General features: G+C 38.3%; 1 protein-coding gene and 1 pseudogene across 6 annotated transcripts in view; both read left to right on the forward strand.

Annotated features, from left to right (window-relative positions):
• The window catches only part of CHODL (chondrolectin), a 411,269-nt gene that overhangs the window by 46,487 nt on the left and 341,842 nt on the right, over nt 1-22,940 (forward strand). The gene's annotated exons all lie outside the window — the stretch shown is intronic.
• Nucleotides 6,617-6,699, forward strand: LOC135276463 (U2 spliceosomal RNA; annotated as a pseudogene).

Consider the following 22,940-nt stretch of genomic DNA (forward strand, 5'->3'; position numbering starts at 1 on the left):
AGCCAGAATTGACAAATGGCACCTAATTAAACTAAAGAGCTTCTTCACAGCAAAAGAAACTATCATCAGTGTGAACAGGCAACCTACAAAGTGGGAGAACATTTTTACAATCTACCCACCTGACAAAGGTCTAATATCCAGAATTTACAAGGAACTTAAACATATTTACAAGAAAAAAACAACCCCATCAAAAAGTGGCAAAGGATATGAACAAACACTTGTCAAAGAAGACATTTATGTTGCTAACATATGAAAAAAGCTCAATATCACTGATCATCACAGAAATGCAAATTAAAACTACAATGAGATACCATCTCATGCCAGTCAGAATGGTGATTATTAAAAAGTCAGGAAATGGCCGGGCGCGGTGGCTCAAGCCTGTAATCCCAGCACTTTGGGAGGCCGAGGCGGGTGGATCACGAGGTCAAGAGATCGAGACCATCCTGGTCAACATGGTGAAACCCCGTCTCTACTAATACAAAAAATTAGCTGGGCACGGTGGCGCGTGCCTGTAATCCCAGCTACTCAGGAGGCTGAGGCAGGAGAATTGCCTGAACCCAGGAGGCGGAGGTTGCGGTGAGCCGAGATCGCGCCATTGCACTCCAGCCTGGGTATCAAGAGCGAAACTCCGTCTCAAAAAAAAAAAAAAAAAAAAAAAAAGTCAGGAAATAATAGATGCTGGCAAGGCTGTGGAGAAACAGGAATGCTTTTACAATTTGGTGGGAATGTAAATTAGTTAAACCATTGTAGAAGACAGCATGGCTATTTTTCAGGGATCTAGAACCAGAAATACCATTTGACCCAGCAATCCCATTACTGGGTATATACCCAAAGGAGTATAAATCATTCTACTATAAAGACACATGTGCACATATGTTTATTGTAGCACTATTTACATAGCAACAAATGCCCATCAATGATAGACTGGATAAAGAAAATGTGGTACATACATACTGTGGAACACTGTGCAGCCATAAAAAGAGATGAGATCATGTCCTTTGCAGGGACATGGATGAAGCTGGAAACCATCATCCTCAGCAAAATAACACAGGAACAGAAAACCAAGCACCATATATTCTCACTCATAAGTGGGAGTTGAACATTGAGAACACATGGACAGAGAGAGGGAACAACACATACCAGGGCCTGTTGTGGGGTGGGGTGTGGGGGGTGAAGGGAGAGAACTTAGAGGATGAGTCAGCAGGTGCAGCAAACTACCATGATGGTTTGCTTATGCTTATGTAACAGATGCAGCAAACCACCATGATACACGTATGCTTATGTAACAAACCTGCACATTCTGTTCATACATCTTTTTTTTAAAAAAGAAATAAAAAAATAAGGTAAAATAGAGGGTAGAAGTGAAGATGTAAATAGGTTACAAAAGGCCCAGTCTGTTGGTTGAATAACCAGGCGATGGAAAGCCTTGGAAGAGGTTTCGACCTGGTAATTCCACCATCAAACAGAATTTTAGATGTGTCATTCTGGATATTCTGTGGAAGAAGCATCAAAGGAGGGAAAAGTTGAGAGACACAGAGTCATCAGGAGGCTATTTCAGTAGTCAAGGTAAGAAAGAATGGAATTCTAATTAGGCAGCAGTAGTAGGGATGGGGAGGAAAAAAAAGGGATTACAGAACCATGTAGGAGGAATAATTAGTGAATGAAAAGATGTGGGTAGAGGGAGAGGAAGGAATTTAGAATGACTACAAGATTTCTGCTTTAGGAAACTAGGTGAATGATGGCACCATTAATTGCCATTGTAAATGTAAGAGTGGGAGGAGCAGGTGGGATGGGGATGGAGGAGTGGGAGAAATATAAGCTCAGTTGGAACAGGTTGAATTTGAAGTGTCTCTGTAGATATACTTAATAGGCAATTAGATATAAAACTCTAAATCTTGTGATTAAGGTGTGTATTAGGGTTTGCCAGAGAAGCAGAACCAATAGGAGACATATATATAAAGAGAATTGTAATGGGAATTGGTTCAAGTGATTATAAAGGCCAAGGAGTCCCACCATCTGTCACCTGCAAGCTGGGGAACCAGGAAAGCCAATGGTGTAATTCAGGGTCCAAAGGCCTCAGAGCTAGGGGAGCCTATGATAGAAGTCTTGGTCTGAGTCTGAAGACCTGAGAACAGTAGGATTATGGGGATTGGTGTAAGGTCAGTCTGAGTCCCAAGGCCTGAGAACCAGGAGCACTGATGTCAAAGGGTAGGAAAAGGTGGATGTCCCAGCTCAAACAGAAAGAGTGATTTTGCCCTTCGCCACTTCTTTATTCTATTCTGGCTCTCAACAGATTGGAAAATTCATATTCACATTGGTGAGGGTGAATTTTCTTTCTTTAGTTTACTGATTCAAATGTTAATCTCTTCCAGAAGCACCCTCACAGACATACCCAGAAATAATGTTCACCAGCAATCTAAGTATCTTTTGGGCCAGTCAAGTTGACACAAAATTAACCATCACAAGTCCACCCCTTGTCAACTTGGCACCAGTACCCATCTCCTTAAACCATACTTAACCTCCAAATAAACACAAAACAGGGTAATAAGCACCTAACATGATACAAATATTTTGTGTATAACTCTCATCTCTTCTCCAGATGAGAAATAAAGTCTTTGAGCAATATTTACTCATCTTCTCATGTTCTATAACTTAAATATTATGATGTAAAATTAACAATATTAAAACACTAATATTGTTAACATATATGTTACATAATAAAGGAATAAGGGAGGAAATAAAACAACGATATTTACTTAATGTATCTATGTCTACATACAATGTATTTCTAACAAAATAAGGGGGGACATCTTCATGACAGTCTTTGTTTCTGTAACTGGTCATGTGGTCATAGCGGGTATTTATAGTGACCATATTTACGATTGATTCTTTTTTCCCTTTGCTTTCATTGAGCATCTTGACTGGTGCTTCTGCTTAGTAGTACAGATCAATCACTCCAGCTAATACTACAACTGTGTTATAGACTCAGAGGCATGAGAAGCTCAAAGTGGCCAGATGACAGTCTTAACTTCCAGTTCAATGGGATTTTGGTGGAAACTGGAACTAAAACTTTTAGGCCAGCAGAGCATAAGGTTTTGGGAACAGGAAGAATACATTTTGCTAGTGAGTCACTATGGGTAATATTGAGTAGTGCCACTCCCATTTCCACCTCTTGATTCCTGTAAATCCTGGCTATCAGAGAAACAGAACCATATGTTGTACATGCCCAATTTTATGGCTTAGTGGGTCAGATAAAACCCAGTTTATGGTGGAAGTCTCAGGTTGTGAGGTAACTTGATAGCCCACGGTCAAGTGTTTGGTTTCTTCTAACTCCCAGTAGCAGTCCAAGAGCCATCTCTCAAAAGGAGAGTAGTTATCTGCAGATGATGGCAGAGCTGAGCTCCAAAATTGTAAAGGCCTGTGCTGCACTTCATCTATGGCGGCTTGCAAATGTCTCAAAATGGCACTCCTATCTGTCACTGAAACTTCAAGTACCACTGGATCTGCTAGATCCTATGGTCCAAGTGGCATAGCAGCTTGGACCTGTTGTGGAGCTTTCTTTTATTTCAGTGCCCACCCTAAACTAGCAGATTTTTGGGTCACCTGGTAAATGAGCTGGAGTAACACACCCAAATGAAGATATGTTCCCTCTAAAATCCCAATAGGCCTTTTAGTTATTGTACCTTTTTCTTGGTTGGGAGAGGCCAAATGCAACAACTTACCCTTCTCCTTAAAATGAATATCTTGATAGGCCCCACACCACTGTACCCTTAGAAATTTCACTAAGATAGAGGCCTCTGAATTTTAGTTGACTTTAGTTTTTACCCTTTGACACATACTCTGTTAACAATATGTCTAGAATAGTTGTGACTTTCTGCTCACTAGATCCAATCAGCATAATGTCATCAATGTAATGAACCAGTGTGATATCTTGTAGAATGGAAAGGCAGTCAAGATGCCTGTTAGCTATATTGTGACATAGGCCTGGGGAGTTGATATAATTGTGAGGTACGACAGAGAAGGTATATTGCTGCCCTTGCTAGCTGAAGGAAAACTACTTCTGCTGGGCCTTATAAACAGATAGAGAAAGAGACATGTACCAGATCAATAGCTGAATACCAGGTATCAGGGAATGTGTTAATTTGCTCAGTGAATGAAACCAAATCTGGTACAGAAGCTACAATTGGAGTCATTACATAGCTAGGCTTAAGATAATCTACTGTCATTCTCCAAGATCAGTCTGTCTTGTGCACAGGCCAGATAAGAGTTTTGAATGGGGATGTGGTGAACATCACCACCTCTGCATCTTTCAAGTCTTTGATGGTGACACTAATCTCTGCAATCCTTCCAGGAGTGCAGTATTGCTTTTAATTTACTATTTTCTTAGGTAGAGGCAGTTCTAATGGCTTCCACTCGACTTTTCCCACCATTATAGCCATCATTTTACAGATCGGGGAACTAATGTGGCAGTTGTGCCAGCTGCTGAGTATGTCTATTTCAATTATGCATTTGGAACTGGGAAAATAACCACAGGTTAGGCTCAGGAACCCACTGGACCCACTGTGAGACAGACCTGAGCTACAACCCCATTGATCACCTGACCTTTATAAGCCACTACTCTGATAAAGGGCTATGGTGACATTTTGGGTCTCCTGTAATTACTGTCATTTCAGAGCCAGCGTCTAGCAGTCCCCTAAATGTCTAATTATTTTCTTTTTCCCAGTGCACAGTTATGATGATAAAAGGCCTTATATCTCTTTAGGGAAGACTGGGAGAAAGATTAACAGTATAAGTTTCAGATAATGAACTGGGTTTTTCCTTGTGGGGAGGTCGCCTCCACTTCATTCAAGGAGTTCTATGTCTGTAAACTGACCCAAGTCTAGAAATTGATTGAAGGGCTACGTCTCTCTGTTTTTGAAATACGCTTTTGTTCACTTGGACTAGAACTTTTCTGCTTGTTCAGATCAAGTAAGAATTTGTAGACTTTCTATTTCATTTGTAGGAACACTGTGATTAGCCAATGTCATCATTCTGCAAGGGTTGGAATATTCTGACTGCTGTGTTGACTCTATTGACCATTAGGGTAATGACATCTATCTTGCCTTTGGTGGTTGAGTGCCAGACTTGGCCCTGGCCATCCAAGATCTAATGACTCCCATTATGTTAGGTGTTGTCAAGGATGCTGGGGCTTCCTTCACAAATTTACTTCTGAAAGTATTGGTGAAGGGTATTTTTCTGCACCTTCTCAGTGTGGGTGAGTGGGTCTACTCTACTATACTCTAATATTTTGGTCTCCCTAAGCCTTTAAATACCTTCCTCTCCATTAAACCAAAGGAGGTCAAGCATTTCCAATTCACTTATGATGGGCGGTGGGCCATGGGCCAATCTTTTGACTCATGCTTCAGTCAACCAACCCAACAAACTGTTAAGCCCTTCTTTTTAAATTAAATTAATTTTTTTTATTATGAATGGTGTAAAACAAAACTCTAAATGCATCACTCTCACCCATATAAATTGCCAGGTATTCCTAGAACTCTTTACTGAATAATCCATCTTTTCCCCACTATAGTCAGCGTTGCAGTATTTGTCATACATCATATTCTACACAGAGCTTGTTTGGGGGCTCTTTACTCTTCAATTAACTTGTTTGTCTACCCTGCACTACTATAATTGCTGCAACAATTTTAATTACTGTTATAATGTCTACAATTTAAAAATATTTAAATTTTAAAAGTATCTAATTATTTTAAAATTGTAGTCATAACAGCTGTATAAATATAATGTAGCAATTATAATTGAAATTGTAGCAATTATAGGACAAATCCTCTATCCCATTTTTCTTCCTCAAAATTGTCTTAGCTATCTTTTGGATTTTCCTCTTCTTTAATATGTATAATCTTTTAAACTCTGGGGAAAAAAACCCTGTCAAGTCTGGGATTAATTGAATTAAAATTATAATCTGGGTGATAATTAATCTTTATGGAGTCTTCCTAACGTGAAGATGGTACGTCTATTCATTTATTTAGGTTTTCTTTAATGTTTTTATTTTACATAAGTTTTATAATTTTCTACATAAAAGTTCACACAGATCTTTATTACATTTCTTTTTAGGTACCATTTTTTATGTTTCTTTTTTATATATCCTTTTAAAAGTAAATCTTCACTTATGGCTCCTATCTAGAAATAAAATTGATTTTTATATATCGATCTAATATCTAAAAAATAAGTTTTTTATTAAAAATTTTTTTGAAGTAGATCTTGCTCTGTCACCCAGGTTGGAGTGCAGTGGCATGGTCCCAGCTAACTGCAGCTTCTACTTCCCAGGGTCAACTGATCCTCCCACCTCAGCCTCCTGAGTAGCTGGGACTATATATGCACGCCAACAAGCCTGGCTAACTTTAAATTTTTTTTGTAGAGACACTATCTATCTTGTTATGTTGCCTAGGCTGTTTTCAAGCTCCTGGCCTCAAGCAATTCTCCTGCCTTGGTCTTTCAAAGTGTTGTGATTATAGGTATGAGCCATGGTGCCTCGCTTAAAGCCTTTTCTATCACCCTGAGTTCCAACATTAACTGCAGCATTTCTGCCTAGTGAGCTCAGATCAATAAATTTAGCCCAATCGCTTCTCGGCCTTTTGGCTAAGATCAAGTGTAATAAATTTAGCTTAATTCAACATTTTGTTCTTTCCACCATGATCCCACATTCATAATAATCGTTCCCACACATGTTCTCCAGATTTCTGCTGGTATAAATTAGAAAACTCAAGCAGTGCTTTTAAAGTGTATCACATCTCTCCTTGGGTCACACTTTGTATGTCACCCTTAGGAACCTGTTGGGACTTGAGTCTAGTTAGAGATCTAGAAGCAAAAAGTGGGGGTGGGTCCTGAGGAGAATCAGCATTGTCTTGCATGGCAACTGCCTCAGGGAAGGCCATTATTATTTCTTCAGTCTCACATATATAATTTGAGGAAAAGAACCCAGATCCAAAAAAGCACAGTGTATGATACCACTTACATGAAGTTCAAAAACTGGTAAAGTTTTTGAATACTGATGGAAGTCAGGATACTAAGTTCTTTTGGGGTGCAGGTGGGAGACTGTTCACATTCTACTTCCTCACCTATGGCAGTGACAAGGGTATATTTCACCTGGTGAAAATTCATCAAGCTGTACATTCATAATCTGTGTGCTTTTCTGTTTGTAAGTGATACATCAGTAAAAAGATTACTTAAAAGAAAAATAGAGTTTCAAGAGGGAATGAATGTATTAAACTGGGTGCTTAATTATATTTGAATTTGTCTCAGAATAAAATTTTGAGACAATTGAAATACATTTTTTTCTTTTCCACATTTTTTTCTCAATGTTGCTTGGTCATTACCCTTTTCAGTCAGTGGCATCCATTATTTAAGAGGAAAAACAGATTAAGCCAAGCAAAGAGACAATTTATTATTTGAAAATCATGGAAGTAATAAAGCTCTTGAAAGCCTAAGTTTTGGCCAGCTACAGTGGCTTACGCCTGTAGTCCCAGCACTTTGGGAGACTGAGGTGGGCGGACCACCTGAGGTCAGGAGTTCAAGACCAGCCTGGCCAACATGGTGAAACCCGGTCTCTACCAAAAATACAAAAATCAGCTGGGTGTGGTGGCAAGCACCTGTAATCCCAGCTACTTGGGAAGCTGAGGCAGGAGAATTACTTGAACTCGGGAGATGGAGGTTGCAGTGAGCCAAGATTGTGCCACTGCACTCCAGCCTGAGCAACAGAGCAAGACTGTGTCTCAAAAAAAAAAAAAAAAAAAAAGCCTAAGTTTTGAATGAAGAGCCTAATTTTTTGAGCCAGAAAAAGTTTTTATGAATCTCCCCAAAGCAGGATTGTTAGCATCAATTTTCAAAGCCTGCAGAAAAAATACGTCAAATTTATCCGTAAACCACACAGCAGGGTGAGAATAGATTCAAAGCCAGTTTTTCTAACACACAGAGAAGAGTGTTTTTTTGTCTTTTTAATTTTTAAAATATTCTTGGCATGTGAGTGGAGCTTCAGAATTAAGAAAAGAAAGAAAGATAGCAGCTGGTGTGAGTTACTCAGGCTGATAGGGTACCATTTTCTTTTTTAAGTTTTAGATCTTGGTAGGGTTAGGGTTGGAGGAATTATAGGAACATCTGACCCACCGGGTGAATCCGAGAGTGGAGGGGCCCATATCTTGGTTTGTTGGGAGTGGCCTGGGGAGATACAATTATTGTAGAGATACCTTATGCCCGCCGTGGTCCTGGAGTGACAGAAGAGCAGTGGTTCAGTGAGATGCTGGGCTGGCTGGGTTTGTGGGCAGACTGAGAGTTCAGCACACACATGCAGTGTGGCGTGGAAAAAACAACATGGAATACAAAAATTCACTGGGTGTGGTGGTGTGCACCTGTAGTCCCAGCTACTCAGGAGGCTGAGGTGGTAGGATTGCTTGAGCCTGGAAGGTTGAGGCTGCAATGGGCTATGATCATGCCATTTCTCTCTAGTCTGGATGAAACCCTGTATGAAAAATAAAAAAAGAAAAGCAACATAGGCTCTAAACTCTGAATGTTCTGAGACAGGGAAGAAGTGTATGCAACTGCTAAGAGATGCCAGTCAGATCCAAAGGGCTATGGAGGAAATGAACGGATGCATGTAAAGGCCTTAGAGTAAAAGCCAGTTGTTGTTGATGTAATTTTGCACTTCTGAGTACATATGAGGGCTTTAGAACTAAGTTGATAATAATAAAGAGCTGTAAGCAAGTGCACTTATTAAGAATATAATATCACTCTCAACTGCATACTTCAACCTCTCTCTGCCTTAGCAGGGCAAGGATTTTGAGAGACTGAAGATCAGTTTACAAAAATAAGACCAGAACTTTGGGACCCTTAACCTTTTTAAGGCAAGGAGTGTGTTTTATTTGGTTTTGTATACCCTCAGCCCCAGTGACTGGGCATGGAAAACTCTGTGTTTGTTGAGATGAATAAATAGATGCAGTTTCCATTGGGAAAATTACACAAGCAGTAATGTAGCACCTCACTTCAAAAACTTCTAAAAAATAGTTTCACTACCAGGCCTCACATACGAGGAGACTTTCAGACCAGCAGATAATTGTGCATTTGGAAAATTAGAATCAAAATCAACACTCCTGGTATAGCTTCCCCATTTTTAGATTCTGGTACTTACTCTCTGCCTGCTGGTCTCTCAGGCATGAGAAAGGGCTTTTTGACCCGAAGTCATACATTAAAATACTCATAGTTCAGGTTACTATTGGATAATAAAGTTGGCAGTGCTATTGAGGAATCATACCTGAGTGTGGTTTCTGTGATGGGACCAATCAACTGTGTATTTACTACATGTTTTGGAGCCCTTTGTAAAACAAATGCTTGTCCTACAATTCCTCCTTATTACAGAATGTGTTGTGAATATGTAATACGGGGTTTCCCCTCCAAATTCACTCCTCCTCACCCAAACACATTCGCTGAGTATGTGTTTGTATATGTGTACGTGTACCTTACATGTATGTGTATGTGTATGTGTATGTGTATGTGTATGTATATGTGTTTATCTACTCTCTGAGTCATGTCTCATTCTAACTTTGCCTTATTAGCAAATCTGCTGTTTTCAGCAGAATGGGTTAACAGACTCTTAGCCCTCTGCAGATCCACAAAGGAGTCTCTCTTGGATGTTACCTCCTGAGTTCTCTGGCCTATCCCTGGTGTGTCCTCATTGACTGAGGTTATTCCTCAGCCTATCCACAATGGAATTCCTTGAACCCAAGCAATGATGAGAGCTGGCAGCCTTTACCTGTGCACAGTATCTTTGACTTACATTTTGATAAGAAGTATGTCTACTTGGAGATCTCGATAAGGTAAATATTATCTTGAATTCCTGGCCTAAATATAGCTGCCTGAGTATTCAGGATTGCAGGCATGAGCCACTGCACCCAACTATGAGGTAGATATTATCAAGAACACTTCTTCACTTAGAAATATTAAAAGTTATTAGGTATCTGCATGTTCTCACTCATAAGTGAGAGTTGAACAATGAGAAAACATGGATACAGGGAGGGGAATATCACACACCGGGGCCTGCTGGGGGTGGGGGGCTGAGGAGGGATAGCATTAGGAGAAATACCTAATGTAGATGATGAGTTGATGAGTGCAGCAAACCACCATGGCACATGTATACCTATGTAACAAACCTGCATGTTCTGCACGGGTATCCCAGAACTTGAAGTATAATAATAAAAAAAGAAATTATTAGGTGTCAATTGTATACCAGGCCCCATGTAATGTACTGGTGGTGTGTTTCATAGAGATCCAGAGACCAGTCATTTCTGTTTGTCTTTATTTTATCATTCTATCTTCTCACCTATCCTCTCTCCCATTTCTGAATGGGTTTATGATGATTTATAACAAGCACACACAACAAACAAATGGAGAATGAGAAATTCAGTCATGACCAGAGGAGGCATTAATAAGAGTAGGGAGTCAAGAAAATTTTTTTGGCCCTGTGGTGTGGGTCACACCTGTAATCCCAGCACTTTGGGAGGCCGAGGCAGGCGAATCACTTGAGTTCAGGAGTTTGAGACCAGCACGGGCAACATGGCCAAACCCTGTCACTACAAAAATACAAAAATTAGCCAGATATGGTGGTGCACACCTACAGTCCCAGCTTCTTGGGAGGCTAAGGCAGGGGGATTGCTTGAGCCCAGCAGGTGAGGCTTCAGTGAGCTGAGATCACACCACTGCACTCTAGCCTGAGTGACAGAAAGACCCTTCTCAAAACAAACAACAAACAAACAAACAAATAAAAAAGAAAATAGCGAGAAAGAAAAAGAAAAAACTTTCAGGCCATAGAGGCCTATGTGGTTATTATACTTGTGCTGACATTGAGCTTTGGGTTTTCTGGCAATCAAAGCAAGTAGAAAGACCTATTGCTCCTTTTCAGAAAGAAAAGAGGATTTCAGTTCTTCAGGGAAGGCAAAACTGTTTGTTTTTAGCACTAAGTTCTGAAAAGCATTTTCAATGTGGTGCTTTATTTAAGGGGCATTGCACAAGATAATAGACAACATGCTTGACTTCTTCTAAATAGCAAGCCCAGGAATAGATTCTATGTGACGGCTTCTTGTGTTGTCATTAGATAATAGTGATATAACCTTAAAATGCATCTCAATGGATGTGATTATGTGAGGACTTAGCTCTGATGAAATGAAGCTATCTAGACAAGATGAATTTTATCCATCCAAAGGTTTGAATCATCCCTAGTACCAGTCCAAGAAAAAGAGTTGAACAAATCTAGTTTTTCCTTGGGAAGAATTCCTCTTCACTATCAGCACTTTCTTAGCCGTTTGAGTGCCCTTTCCTGGCTCCAATGTAGTTGTCTGTTTTTTGTTTAATTTTGACATCTTGCTCTCAGCTAGCTCTTATTATAATTCTCATAGCAGTCATAAGGGCCATTGGATCCATAAGAGTTAAGAATTTTGGACTTACTGAGTTTTAAAAAGTTTAAAATTCTTTTAAAAAGTTTAAAATTCTTTTAAAAATTAATCGTTGAACTCTTCAGAGTCTTTTATATGCTAATATATATTGTGATTCTGTAAGACAGAAAAATAATGTTCAGTATTTCTTCATTATATTTGATCATGGAACCCCTTAGTCATGTACCAGACACCTGTTGGGAAATGCTGTTGAAAATTTTCTTTGATAATGACTTAATGTAGACATTAAAAGATCCCCTGCAGGGATATTGGCACTTTAGTATAGGATTAATGATGGTCAACAAATGTTTGAAATTGAAAGCTATGAATTTTTGGTAACAGCCTTTTCTGGTTTAACAAAAATTTTCTTGTGATTAGTTTTTAGACGATTGGTAGAATGAAATATTATTTCAAAGTTCAAACTTCCTATCAAGACTGTCTCCCCACTTCTCACAAGCTCTCCCCTCTTCTCTTTCCCCCAAGATGGCATGTTTGTTCCAAGAGAAGATTGGATTAATTCAGTTTACAGTAGTGTTCTTGTGTTGGGCTGCCTTCTCGACACTTTGCTGAGGAATGATTAACCTGTTCAGTGCCTGGTTCCCTTGGTTTGATGTTCACTAAGTCATAGATAATCCCACCAACCTCTTTGGGCTTCTTGCTGGGACCACCTCTTGATGTGATAGTCATTTCAGTTTAGGATTTCTAGGGTTCTATGTTCTATGGTTTCATTCTTTCAGTACCAGATCCTACAAATTTCTCAACATCAAGTCTCTCAAGTTCCTCATCTTGGGTCATGAGAACTCCAAGATCTCTTACATACCAAATGTTGTTTGTAAGGAATGTGCTGCTCACTACCATCTGTTTATGTCTAATCTTTCACATCCACTTTATAATGGATTCGGAGAAAGGGAAACAATGCTGGTTCTGATCCTCTCTCTCAAATAATCTAGAGTCTCTATCAAGGGTTCCGTCATTTTTTTTTTCTTTATTGGAATTTGAATTTGGGAAACCAAGTTCCTTCTCAAAGACTCAGGCTATTTTCTCATCCTAGTGAAATTCCTTCCAGATTTTTCTTTCTTTTTTGCTGAATTAGATGAATGCCATTTACCTTGAATCCTTACTTTATCCTAGAGCTTTTAGTAAAACTCTGTGATTCAAGTCAAGTCATTTGAGTTTGGCTCCTGATGTGAAAATGAAGCGTTCATAGTTTAGAGACCACCTTTCTTTATCAAAATAGCCTGGCTTGCAAGACTAATGCCTCACTGTGGACTCAAGAATTTTTTGGGGGTTTTTTTTTGGTAGTCAAAAGTTGAATACTAGATATATCCTTCTTTTTTTGCATTCTTCCTTCAATGTGTAAATTCACACAACTGGCAAGAAGAAGATTGATATGTTTTATCACCAGCCCCCTAATGTTGACTTGGGTTTTTCTCCTTTGTCAAACCTATTCCTTTTCTGCCTCTCCATATAATTTGTCATTCTGCTATAGTAGGCTCTATATGGTTATGCCATATTGACTGAGTTGCCCCAGTCATGCTGTTTGTGCTCAGTACCTGCAGAAAATATATTTCTTTTTATTTCTTTTTCCTTTTCTGTTCAGAGCAAAACAACTTCAGCTTCCTTGCAGATATGTGGGACTATGTGTCTAAGTTCTGGCCAGGGAATATGTGTGGAAATGACATACCCCACTTCCAAGGCTGCCCTCCTAACACTTCTTTTGTAGTCCTTCACAAGCTTTTTTAATAGTTTGTCAGTTATCCAGAGAGAGAGGAGTCACTGAAGGAAGGACCCTGGGGTCCTAGGGGATGACAGGTCTACTAGATCGACTTGTCGGGTCTGTTTATTATTCACTGACCTTTAGTTAAAATTTAGAATCTCTTTTAATTGTGAATATAGTCTTAACTTGAAGAGTATTTCCAGTATCTCTTACTTTGCCATGTATAGAATTATAGATATTTTTATATTGCATTACAGGTATCTCAAAATATTAATTATATTCATTTCTATTTTGACATTGAACTTCTTCTTATTAGACCTGCCACTGAATCTTGTTATTTAATGTATTAAAAACAAATACATACTTATCTTATTCCAAGTTTGAAAGATATTTTTAGGGCTGAGTGCAATGGCTTACACCTGTAATCTCAGCATTTTGGGAGGCTGAGGGAGGAGGATTGCTTGAGACCGGGAGTATGAGACTAGCTTAAGTAACATAGTGAGACACAGTCTCTACAAAAAATTTAAAAACTAGCTGGGCATGGTGGAATGTACCTGTAGTCTTAGCTACTCAGGAGGCTGAGGCAGGAGGATCACTTGAACCCAAGAGTTGGAGGCTGTGGTGAGTAATGATTGTGCTACTATGCCACAGAACAAGACCTTATCTCTTAAAGAAAAGTATATATAAAATTTTATTTAAATATACTTGCTTTCTTTTTCATCTTATGTATTTTATCTGTGTTTTTTTTCCCCCTGATTTTTGGACCTTTGTGCTGTCTCTAGGCATATCTGGTAATTTTTGATTAAGTGATGGATATTACCATGGCATTTTTGGTTAAATGCAGAAGGAAAGCCATATAAGAAAGTTTCTGGGCCAGGATGTATACTTCAAATACATTACACTGTTTTACCCTTTTAGTCTATTAGTGTTTCTCAGTTTGGCTTTATCAAAAGGATTAAACCCTAGAGAAAATGAAATCATTGTGTGACTATTTTCCATAGGTGGTCTTTAGCTGGTATCATTTTAGATGCATAGGGACACAGTCAATTCATTATGCATATAGTAGTTGGCTCGTGGCATTGAGTTTAATTCTCTCTCAGAACCCTGGTTGAGAAAGGCTGCTCTGGATGACAGGACATTTTAAGACACAGGGCAGCTTCAATAAGTCTGATCTCTGCAAAGGAGTGACGAGTCAGAAAATTATTGTCTTAAGACAGTTTAGGGGAATCAACAAAAATGGAATCGATTTGCCATTCTGATGGTGGAAAGAGGGCATTTGGTTAGCCTCTGTTGGGCTGTTATCAAGCCTCTAGAAAATGGTGGTCTCATCAGCTCAGAATTTTGATCTAGAATTACTGAAAAAGCAAAAATTAGAGAAAGAAAATGGGCTTTCAGCTATGGGCACTTTGATAACCTCGAGGCTGTTTGGAATTGATGCCTTCAAGAAATATTAGGGACATATTCTCAAATTTTTTCATAATAATTTCTATTATTAGTTTACAGTAAAAACTGCTGTCAAGGTTGGCCAGTGGGATTGCTTACACATCATTGCCTAATCCTTGAGGGAAGTAAATGAATGTGACATTCTTCTTTGTACCTCTTCCATTAAAACACTACCTGTGAACAAATAGAATCTGATGGCTAGTGCGCAGAAACTAAAGTAGTGAATAATATTCATTACTCTCAGAGATTATTCAGCTTGGCATTATTTGCTTTTCCTCTTCCGCTGAAAATCTCTAAAAATTTTTGAGACACTATAAAAAATTATAACCTAAGGATTCCCAGCAGGTTGAATTATTTGCTGAAACACGAACAGCAGGTGTTTAGAGAATATGTGGCATCAAAAGCCATTTTCTCTCAGCTGAAGCATTCTTTTCACATGGAGGTAGCAAATGCTATCAAGATTCAGATTAAAAAATGCTGAGGCAGTCTCTTATTTTTCTCTCCCATCTCTATATTTGAGTTTGTTTCATTTTTAGGTCATTTTAGTCATTTTATCTTTTGGTAATGAACTAAATATTATTTATTGTTATTATTTTTGATATTCTTTGGACTTAATCACTTGTAGACAAATTAAACATACTTATTATACAATTTTTAGTTAGTAGTTTTCCAATTACTCCCTTTCTGAAGTTATATAGGAATTATAGGCATTACCATTTAATTTAGCACTAAATTATATGATTTTGTCATTTTACTATTATTTGTTTATCTTATTTCTTCTCTAAATAATTTTCTTAATGTGTATGTATGGGTATGATGGTTAGTTTTATGTGTCACTTTGACTGGGCTACAAGTGCTCTGACATTCAGCCAAACATTATTCTGGGTGTGTCTTTGCAGGTGTTTCTGAGTGAGATTAACCAGATTGGTAAAGTGAGTCAAGCAGATGGCCCTCTCTAATGTAGGTGTTGCTCAGCCAATCAGATGAAGACCTGAACACTACAAAAGGCTGAGTGAGAGGGAGCTCCTGCCTGACTGCTTTAAGCTGAAACATTGGCTTTCTCCAGGTCTTGAGCCTGCCAACCTTCAGACTGGAACGGGCACTATTGATTCTTCTGGGTCTCCAGCTTACTGACTGAAGAACTTGGGACATAGCCTCCATAATGAAATGAGTCAATTTCTGAGAGAGAGAGTGACAGAGAAACTTTCATCCCATTGGTTCTGTTTTTCTGCTGTATTTCTGTAGAACTCTTACTAATAGAGTAGATCATGGTTGTTTTTTTTTGTTTTTGTTTTTGTTTTTTTTTGAGAAGAGTCTCGCTCTGTCACCAGGCTGGAGTGCAGTGGCGTGATCTCGGCTCACTGCAACCTCTGCCTCTTGGGTTCAAGCAATTCTCCTGCCTTAGCCTCTGAAGTAGCTGGTACTACAGGTGTGCACCACCATACCCAGCTAATTTTTGTATTTTTTGTAGAGACGGGATTTCACCATGTTGACCAGGATAGTCTCGATCTCTTGACCTCGTGATCTACTCACCTTTTTTGACATTAATTTTGTATATCCATAGTACACAGTACACCATGAGTATGTTAGACACTTAAAATAGACTTTTAGAAGCAGAGTGTTCCTTGATCAAATGATTCATAAAACTAAAGTCAGTTACTCTGACATAAAAAGTGACTACACATTTGCTAAATCCTTGAGTGCAGGTACTGTTACACTTGTTGGATTTGATATAGGTGGAAATAAAGGCAATGAGAAATGCAGTATTGATCTTCATTAGATGGTATTCTGAGTCACTGTCGTTGAATGATGAATTGTAATTACAGCACATAATACAGCATGATTTTCACAATAAAAGGTACTATTTAAATGACAGGTTAAACTCATTTACCGTAGTCAAAAGCCCATGTATATCTTCTGAAAATTCATGATACTGTAAATGACAGAAGAAAGATTCTATTTATCAATGCTACCATAAGATTTGTAAACCAGTTAGAGCTTGTCATCTTTCCTGTGGCAATTAGTGCTTTTGAGCCAAGTCAGGGCATGCATTTAGAGTTGTTTTTAAAGTGTGGTGATGAATATCTTGTCTGCTTTCACCTATAACCCTTGAGATGGATATGTAGGAAGACTAATTGAGATAGAAGTTTAAATGCGTTGTTATAAAGCAGAGTGAAACTATAAGTGATTCATGCTCAATTTTAACTCTGCAGCCTTGGCCTCATTGGATTGCGTAGTAACTGATTAATGGATTAAAGTTAGAAAATGTGCCAAACCATAAGCCAGAGATAAAAGCAAGCAGAAAACTGCACTGTTATGAATGGGCATCATTCTAGTCACTTCTGAGTGTGATGGCATGAGTATTCTCACATGAACCACTGTCGCAGACTCTTATATTTATTAGGACCAAACACTTGTAAACAGTCTTTACATGAACATTATGAACACAATTTATGAAAACAGATAATGTTTCTTTTCTCTTGAGATGTTTCAGCTGAGAAATCTGAGAAGGTAGAAACATTGAATTGCAAAATGCAACTCTCCTCTAAAATACCTCGTAGTCTAGTTTTGCTAGTGATGTAATTTTTATCCACATTTCAGAAAGTAATTTTTTGCTAATACTTTGCTGGATTGCCCATAGAAATATCAAAAAATACAACACATGCTAATGTTGCCCACTTGATATTGAGCAGCATGATAGACTTAGACAGGTCCTGAGCTGCAACTTCTAGGTCAAAAGTTGATGCTATTTCAGGGTAGTAAGCACAGCATCCCTGTTGCCAGAAGGAAATGTATTTTCAGCTCTGCTCTTATTAGATAGGTTTTCTTCCTCTTCAAATATAAGGAAAATAAAATCCTCTTCATCACCTCAACACAGGGTGGACTCAAAGTGGATACTCCCCAAGGGACACAGAGGACTCAGAATAGAGACAAATGGGGATGACATTTTGCAGATATATTTGCGAACAGTGAAGACAACCACTTTAGAAGAATAACTTTTTTTTTTTTTGAGACAGAGTCTCACCCTGTCACCCAGGATGGAGTGCAGCAGTGTGATCTCACCTCACTTCAATCTCTGTCTTCCAGGTTTAAGCGAGACAGCCACCTGAGGAGCTGGAATTAAAGTCCTGGTTAAATTTTGTATTTTTAGTAGAGACGGGGTTTTGCCGTGTTGGACAGGCTGGTCTCGAACTCCTGGCTTCAAGTGATCCACCCACCTCGGCCTCTCAAAGTGCTGGGATTACAGGTGTGAACCACTGTGCCCAGCCTAGAGTAACTATTAAGAGTGGATATTAAATGGAACATTGTAAAAGCTCATGAGCAGATGTAAGAATGACAACTTTGCTAGAAGGTAGTGACCTTTGGTACATACCTGTAAAACCTGTAAAACCATGAACAGCGTCTGGCTTTAGCAGAAGAGATGCCAAAATTGGATAAAGATAGAGGCAGAGGAATCATATCTGGATTAAACTGGAATAGTGATGATTTTCTGAATCATCCTTGTTGAAGGATTTTCACCACTTAATGAGGAATACTAGAAATTACAGTGATAATTTATCTGTATGTATGCCATTTATTGTTTGTATTCTGTATATACTTATGATTCATTAACTATATAGTAAAATGTATTAGGTTGATGCCAATGACTTTCAATGGCAAAAACTGCAATTACTTTTGCACCTACCTATATATAATTTTCATTTTCTAGTGTAGATCCATTCTGTCTAAATTAATCATTTTATTGTCACAAAGTTCGTGAGTTTAAGACTATTTCAGGTGTTGTTGTTAGGTGACTGGACTGGGAAGAAACTACCTGAACACAGTCTACATCTGGGCCCAGAGTAGCAAAATCTGGAAATCAGCCCATTGTCTAGAATGCTACCTGTGCCATACTCGTTTCAGTCTAGGATACTAGACATATCCATTTTTTTTTTTTTGTAAGAGGGCTTGTGGGGTCAGGGGTGGGGTGGGATGGGGAAGTGAACGTGATGACAAAGAATGCCTTTAGAACTTTATTCGAAACACTATGCTCTATCACTTACTAAGCATGACTAGTCTTTGTTTGTGAGAGTATGCCAGAGAAGAATTCAGACATTTATGATTCCCAACTAAAACCATGAATTTGAAAGAGGCATGCTTCCTATCCAACTTCAGAAATGGAAGCAAATCAAGTAACAAAATATTTTTTTCATCCCTTTTTATGGGCCCATCGCTGAGCTAACTGCAGGGTACACTAAATATAGACTAACTGTACTTCTGAGCCTTAAATAATTATTCTAATTACATAAAAATACAAAAGAAAGAATTGTCACAGTCTAAAACATTTCATATTACCTAGAGAGGCAATAGGAGACAAATTGTAAAACATTAACTGGTTCTGGAACAAAGTCGTTTTATAGAAGAAACGTACTTTGTGATGTTCCTTGATGGAGGAGAAAGGGGGCGAGGGGAATGGGTAGACAGATAGGAGAAGTAAGTTCATAGCACTAACAAACCCATTCCTGGACTTGCGCATCATCCTTGACCTTCAGCCTAGCTTCTGCAGGCAGCAGTGACCCTGTATTTCGATTGTTAATGCCATGATATCCATATATACAAGAATTTTCATGACTGCTTTCTTAAAACTGTTTCTGATATTTAGTTCCTTCCTAATTTAATTTTGCTTCATCCTCTTGTCTATTTGTCCTCCTTGAGAAAGAAAGAGTTTGCAAGTGAGAGGGAGACACATGGTCTTTGGTTTCAAGATTTACACGTACAATTTTCTGAGCTAGCTTTTCTCAGGAGTTATTCCTTCTGTCTGTTTTTCAACTAAGTGTCTCCAAATCTTTATGAAATAAGATACTGGTTGTGGCCAAGATGCTAGTGCTCACCAGCATCTGTATTCTCTTCTTTATCATGAGGCCCCAGGTAGACCACACTTTCTAGGCTCCCTTGTTGATAGGTATAGCCATGTGAGAGTTCTGGGAAATGGTAGGTAAGCAGAAATAATGGGACCATTTTCAGACTGACACATGGAGAACCTCCCATGTGCAATTCTCTTAAGCTCTTGGCTTATTAGAGAGGATTCTGGGACACCAAAGGAGAATGAAGGAAGGACCTCTGGTGGGAAGGATCCTAGGCCCCTAAACTGTGGGTATAAGACAGAACCTTCCCTTCCTCTCAGTGCCTCATATTGGACTGTGATGTGATATGAGCTACAAATAACTCTGATTACATTAGCTGAATCTCCAGTTGGTTGCTCATTGAGTCATTTAACATATATTATGGGACCACTTCTCATGTTCAATACCATAATATTATTGATTTTCCAAAGCAATGTCTATGAATTTAAAGCACATGAATACATTTCTTATAATAGAGCATAGCTATTTTGGACAAACGTTTCAAAAACTTTTTATTTAGAAGAATTTCAAGATAACAGTTGTGAGAACAGCACAAAGAACACCTGTATACTCCTCACCCACATTCACCTACGTTTTGTTCCATTTGCTTCCTATCTTGTTTTTTCTTCACATGTACACATATTTTTTATATTTTTCTGAACCTGATCACTGTCTGAAAACAAGTTCACTCACCTTCACAACCACAGTAGAGTTGTCAAACTAAAGAAAATTTCTTACATCTATTCAATCCACTGTCTGTATTCTAGTTTATGAATTGACCCCAACCTGTCCTTCATAACAATTTTTTCTCATTTATAGAGTAGCCAGTGTAGGAGCATGCACTGATTTTAATGGTTGTATCTTTTTAGTCTTCTTTAATCTTTGTCTTTACCTTTAATTTCTGTCTTTTAAAATTGACATTTTTAAAGAACACAGTTCTGTCTTTGTAATAGAATGTTTTTCATTTTGACTTTGTCTCATTTGTCATCATTGGAGTTGGGATATGGATTCTTTTTGAAAATCTTTTTATTGAATTACAGTAAGCAAACATTTTGAACCAAAACTTTGAATAGTTCATTGAACAAGCGTGAGAGATTGAGTTATCCAACTGTAGTTGTTTCATTGCTAGGTTATGAGGTAGATGCAGTTTCTTCTTTTTTTAAAAAAAGTTTTTTAAAACCAGAACGTTTATTGCATGACTAATCATTGAAATTCTTCAGATGACCTGGATGCTGCAGCAGTTGCCCTCCTGGGTTTCGGTGTTGTTCCTTAATGGAATCTATGCCTGAATCTGTGGCACATAATTTTTAGGTGCCTCAAACTTGACCAGTCCCAGTGGTATTTTGTCTTTTAGACTGGACACTCGAGTTATAACTTCCTCTTGCACTTGGCAGAGTAGCCACCTTGCCAGAGGTCACTTTTGAAGGTGTTAGGCCGTAGACCCACAGCAGGGGCACAATGTATGCATCTTATTGTGAGGCTTTCCAAACTATGACATTACCTTTGTCATATTGCTTCTGTGGCTAAGACCAAAGAGCAGTAGATGCAATTTCTTTTTTTAAAAAAAATTTTCCATAAGTTATTGGGGTACAAGTGGTGTTTGGTTACATGAGTAAGTTCTTTAGTGGTGATCTGTGAGAGTTTGATGTACCCATCACCTGAGTAGTGTATACTGCACCCAATTTGTGGTCTTTTATCCCTCACCCACTTCTCACCTCTTCCCCCTGAGTCTCCAAAGTCCATCATGTCCTTCTTATGCCTTTGCATCATCATAGCTCCCACATATCAGTGAGAACATAACGATGTTTGGTTTTTCCATTATTGAGTTACTTCACTTAGAATAATAATCTCCAATCTCATCCAGGTCTCTGCAAATGCCATTAATTCATTCCTTTTTATGGCTAAGTAGTATTCCATTGTATACAATATACCACAGTTTCTTTATCGACTCGTTGATCGATGGGCATTTGGGTTGGTTCCGCGATTTTGCAATTGCAAATTGTGTTGCTATAAACATGCATGTGTAAGTATCTTTTTTGTATAATGACTTCTTTTCCTCTGAGTAGTTACCCAGTTGTGGGATTGCTGGATCAAATGGTAGTTCTGCTTTTAGTTCTTTAAGGAATCTCCACACTATTCTCCACAGTGGCTGTACCAGTTCACATTCCCACTTGCAATGTAGAAGTTCCCTGTTCACCGCATCCACACCAACATCTACTGTTTTTTGATTTTTTTATTATAGCCATTCTTGCAGGAGTAAGGTGGTATTGCATTGTGGTTTTAATTGGCATTTCCCTGATCATTAGTGATGTTGAGCATATTTTCATATGTTTGTTGGCCATCTGTATATATTCTTTTGAGAATTTTCTATTCATGTCCTTAGCCCACTTATGATGGGATTGTTTTTTGCTTACTGATTAGTTTGAGTTTGTTGTAGATCCTGGATATTAGTCCTTTGTCAGATGTATAGATTGTGAAGATGTTCTCCCACTCTGTGGGTTGTCTGTTTACTCTGCTGACTGTTCTTTTGCTGTGCCAAAGCTCTTTAGTTTAAGTCTCAACTATTTATCTTTATTTTTATTGCATTTGCTTTGGAGTTCTTGGTCATGAAATCCTTGCCTAAGCCAATGTCTGGAAGGGTTTTTCCAATGTTATCTTGTAGAATTTTTAGTTTCGAGTCTTAATCCATCTTGAGTTGAGGATCCAGTTTCATTCTGTTACATGTGGTTAGTGAATTATCCCAGCACTATTTGTTGAAAAGGGTGTCCTTTTCCTCATTTTATGTTTTTGTTTGCTTTGTCGAAGGTCATTTGGCTGTGTTTGAGTTTATTTCTGGGTTCTCTATTCTGTTCCATTGGTCTATGTGCCTATTTCTATACCAGTACCCTGCTATTTTGGTGACTATGCCTTGTAGTATAGTTTGAAATCAGGTAATCAGGTAGTGTGATGCCTCCAGATTTGTTCTTTTTGCTTAGTGTTACTTTGGCTATGCAGGTTCTTTTTTGATTCCATATGAATTTTAGAATTTTTTTTTTCTATTTCTGTGAAGAATGATGGTATTTTGATGGGGATTGTGTTGAATTTGTAGACTGCTTTTGGTAATCATTTTCATAATATTGATTCTACCCATTCATGAGCATGGGATGTGTTTCCATTTGTTTGTGTGGTCTATGATTTCTTTCAGCAGTGTTTTGAATTTTTGCTTGTAGAGGTCTTTCACTTCATTGGTTAGGTATATTCCTAAGTTTTTTTTCGTTGGTATTTTTTTTCCCAGCTATTGTAAAAGGGGTTGGGTTCTTGATTTGATTCTCTGCTTGGTTTGTGTTGGTGTATAAAAGAGCTACTGATTTGTGTACATTAATTTTGTATCTAGAAACTGCTGAGTACTTTTATTAGTTCTAGGAACTTTCTGGAGGAGTCTTT

The sequence above is a fragment of the Aotus nancymaae genome, unplaced genomic scaffold, assembly GCF_030222135.1.
Source record: "Aotus nancymaae isolate 86718 unplaced genomic scaffold, 86718_ANA_hifiasm-v0.15.2.pri h1tg000022l_1, whole genome shotgun sequence".
NCBI classification, from domain to species: Eukaryota; Metazoa; Chordata; class Mammalia; order Primates; family Aotidae; genus Aotus; species Aotus nancymaae.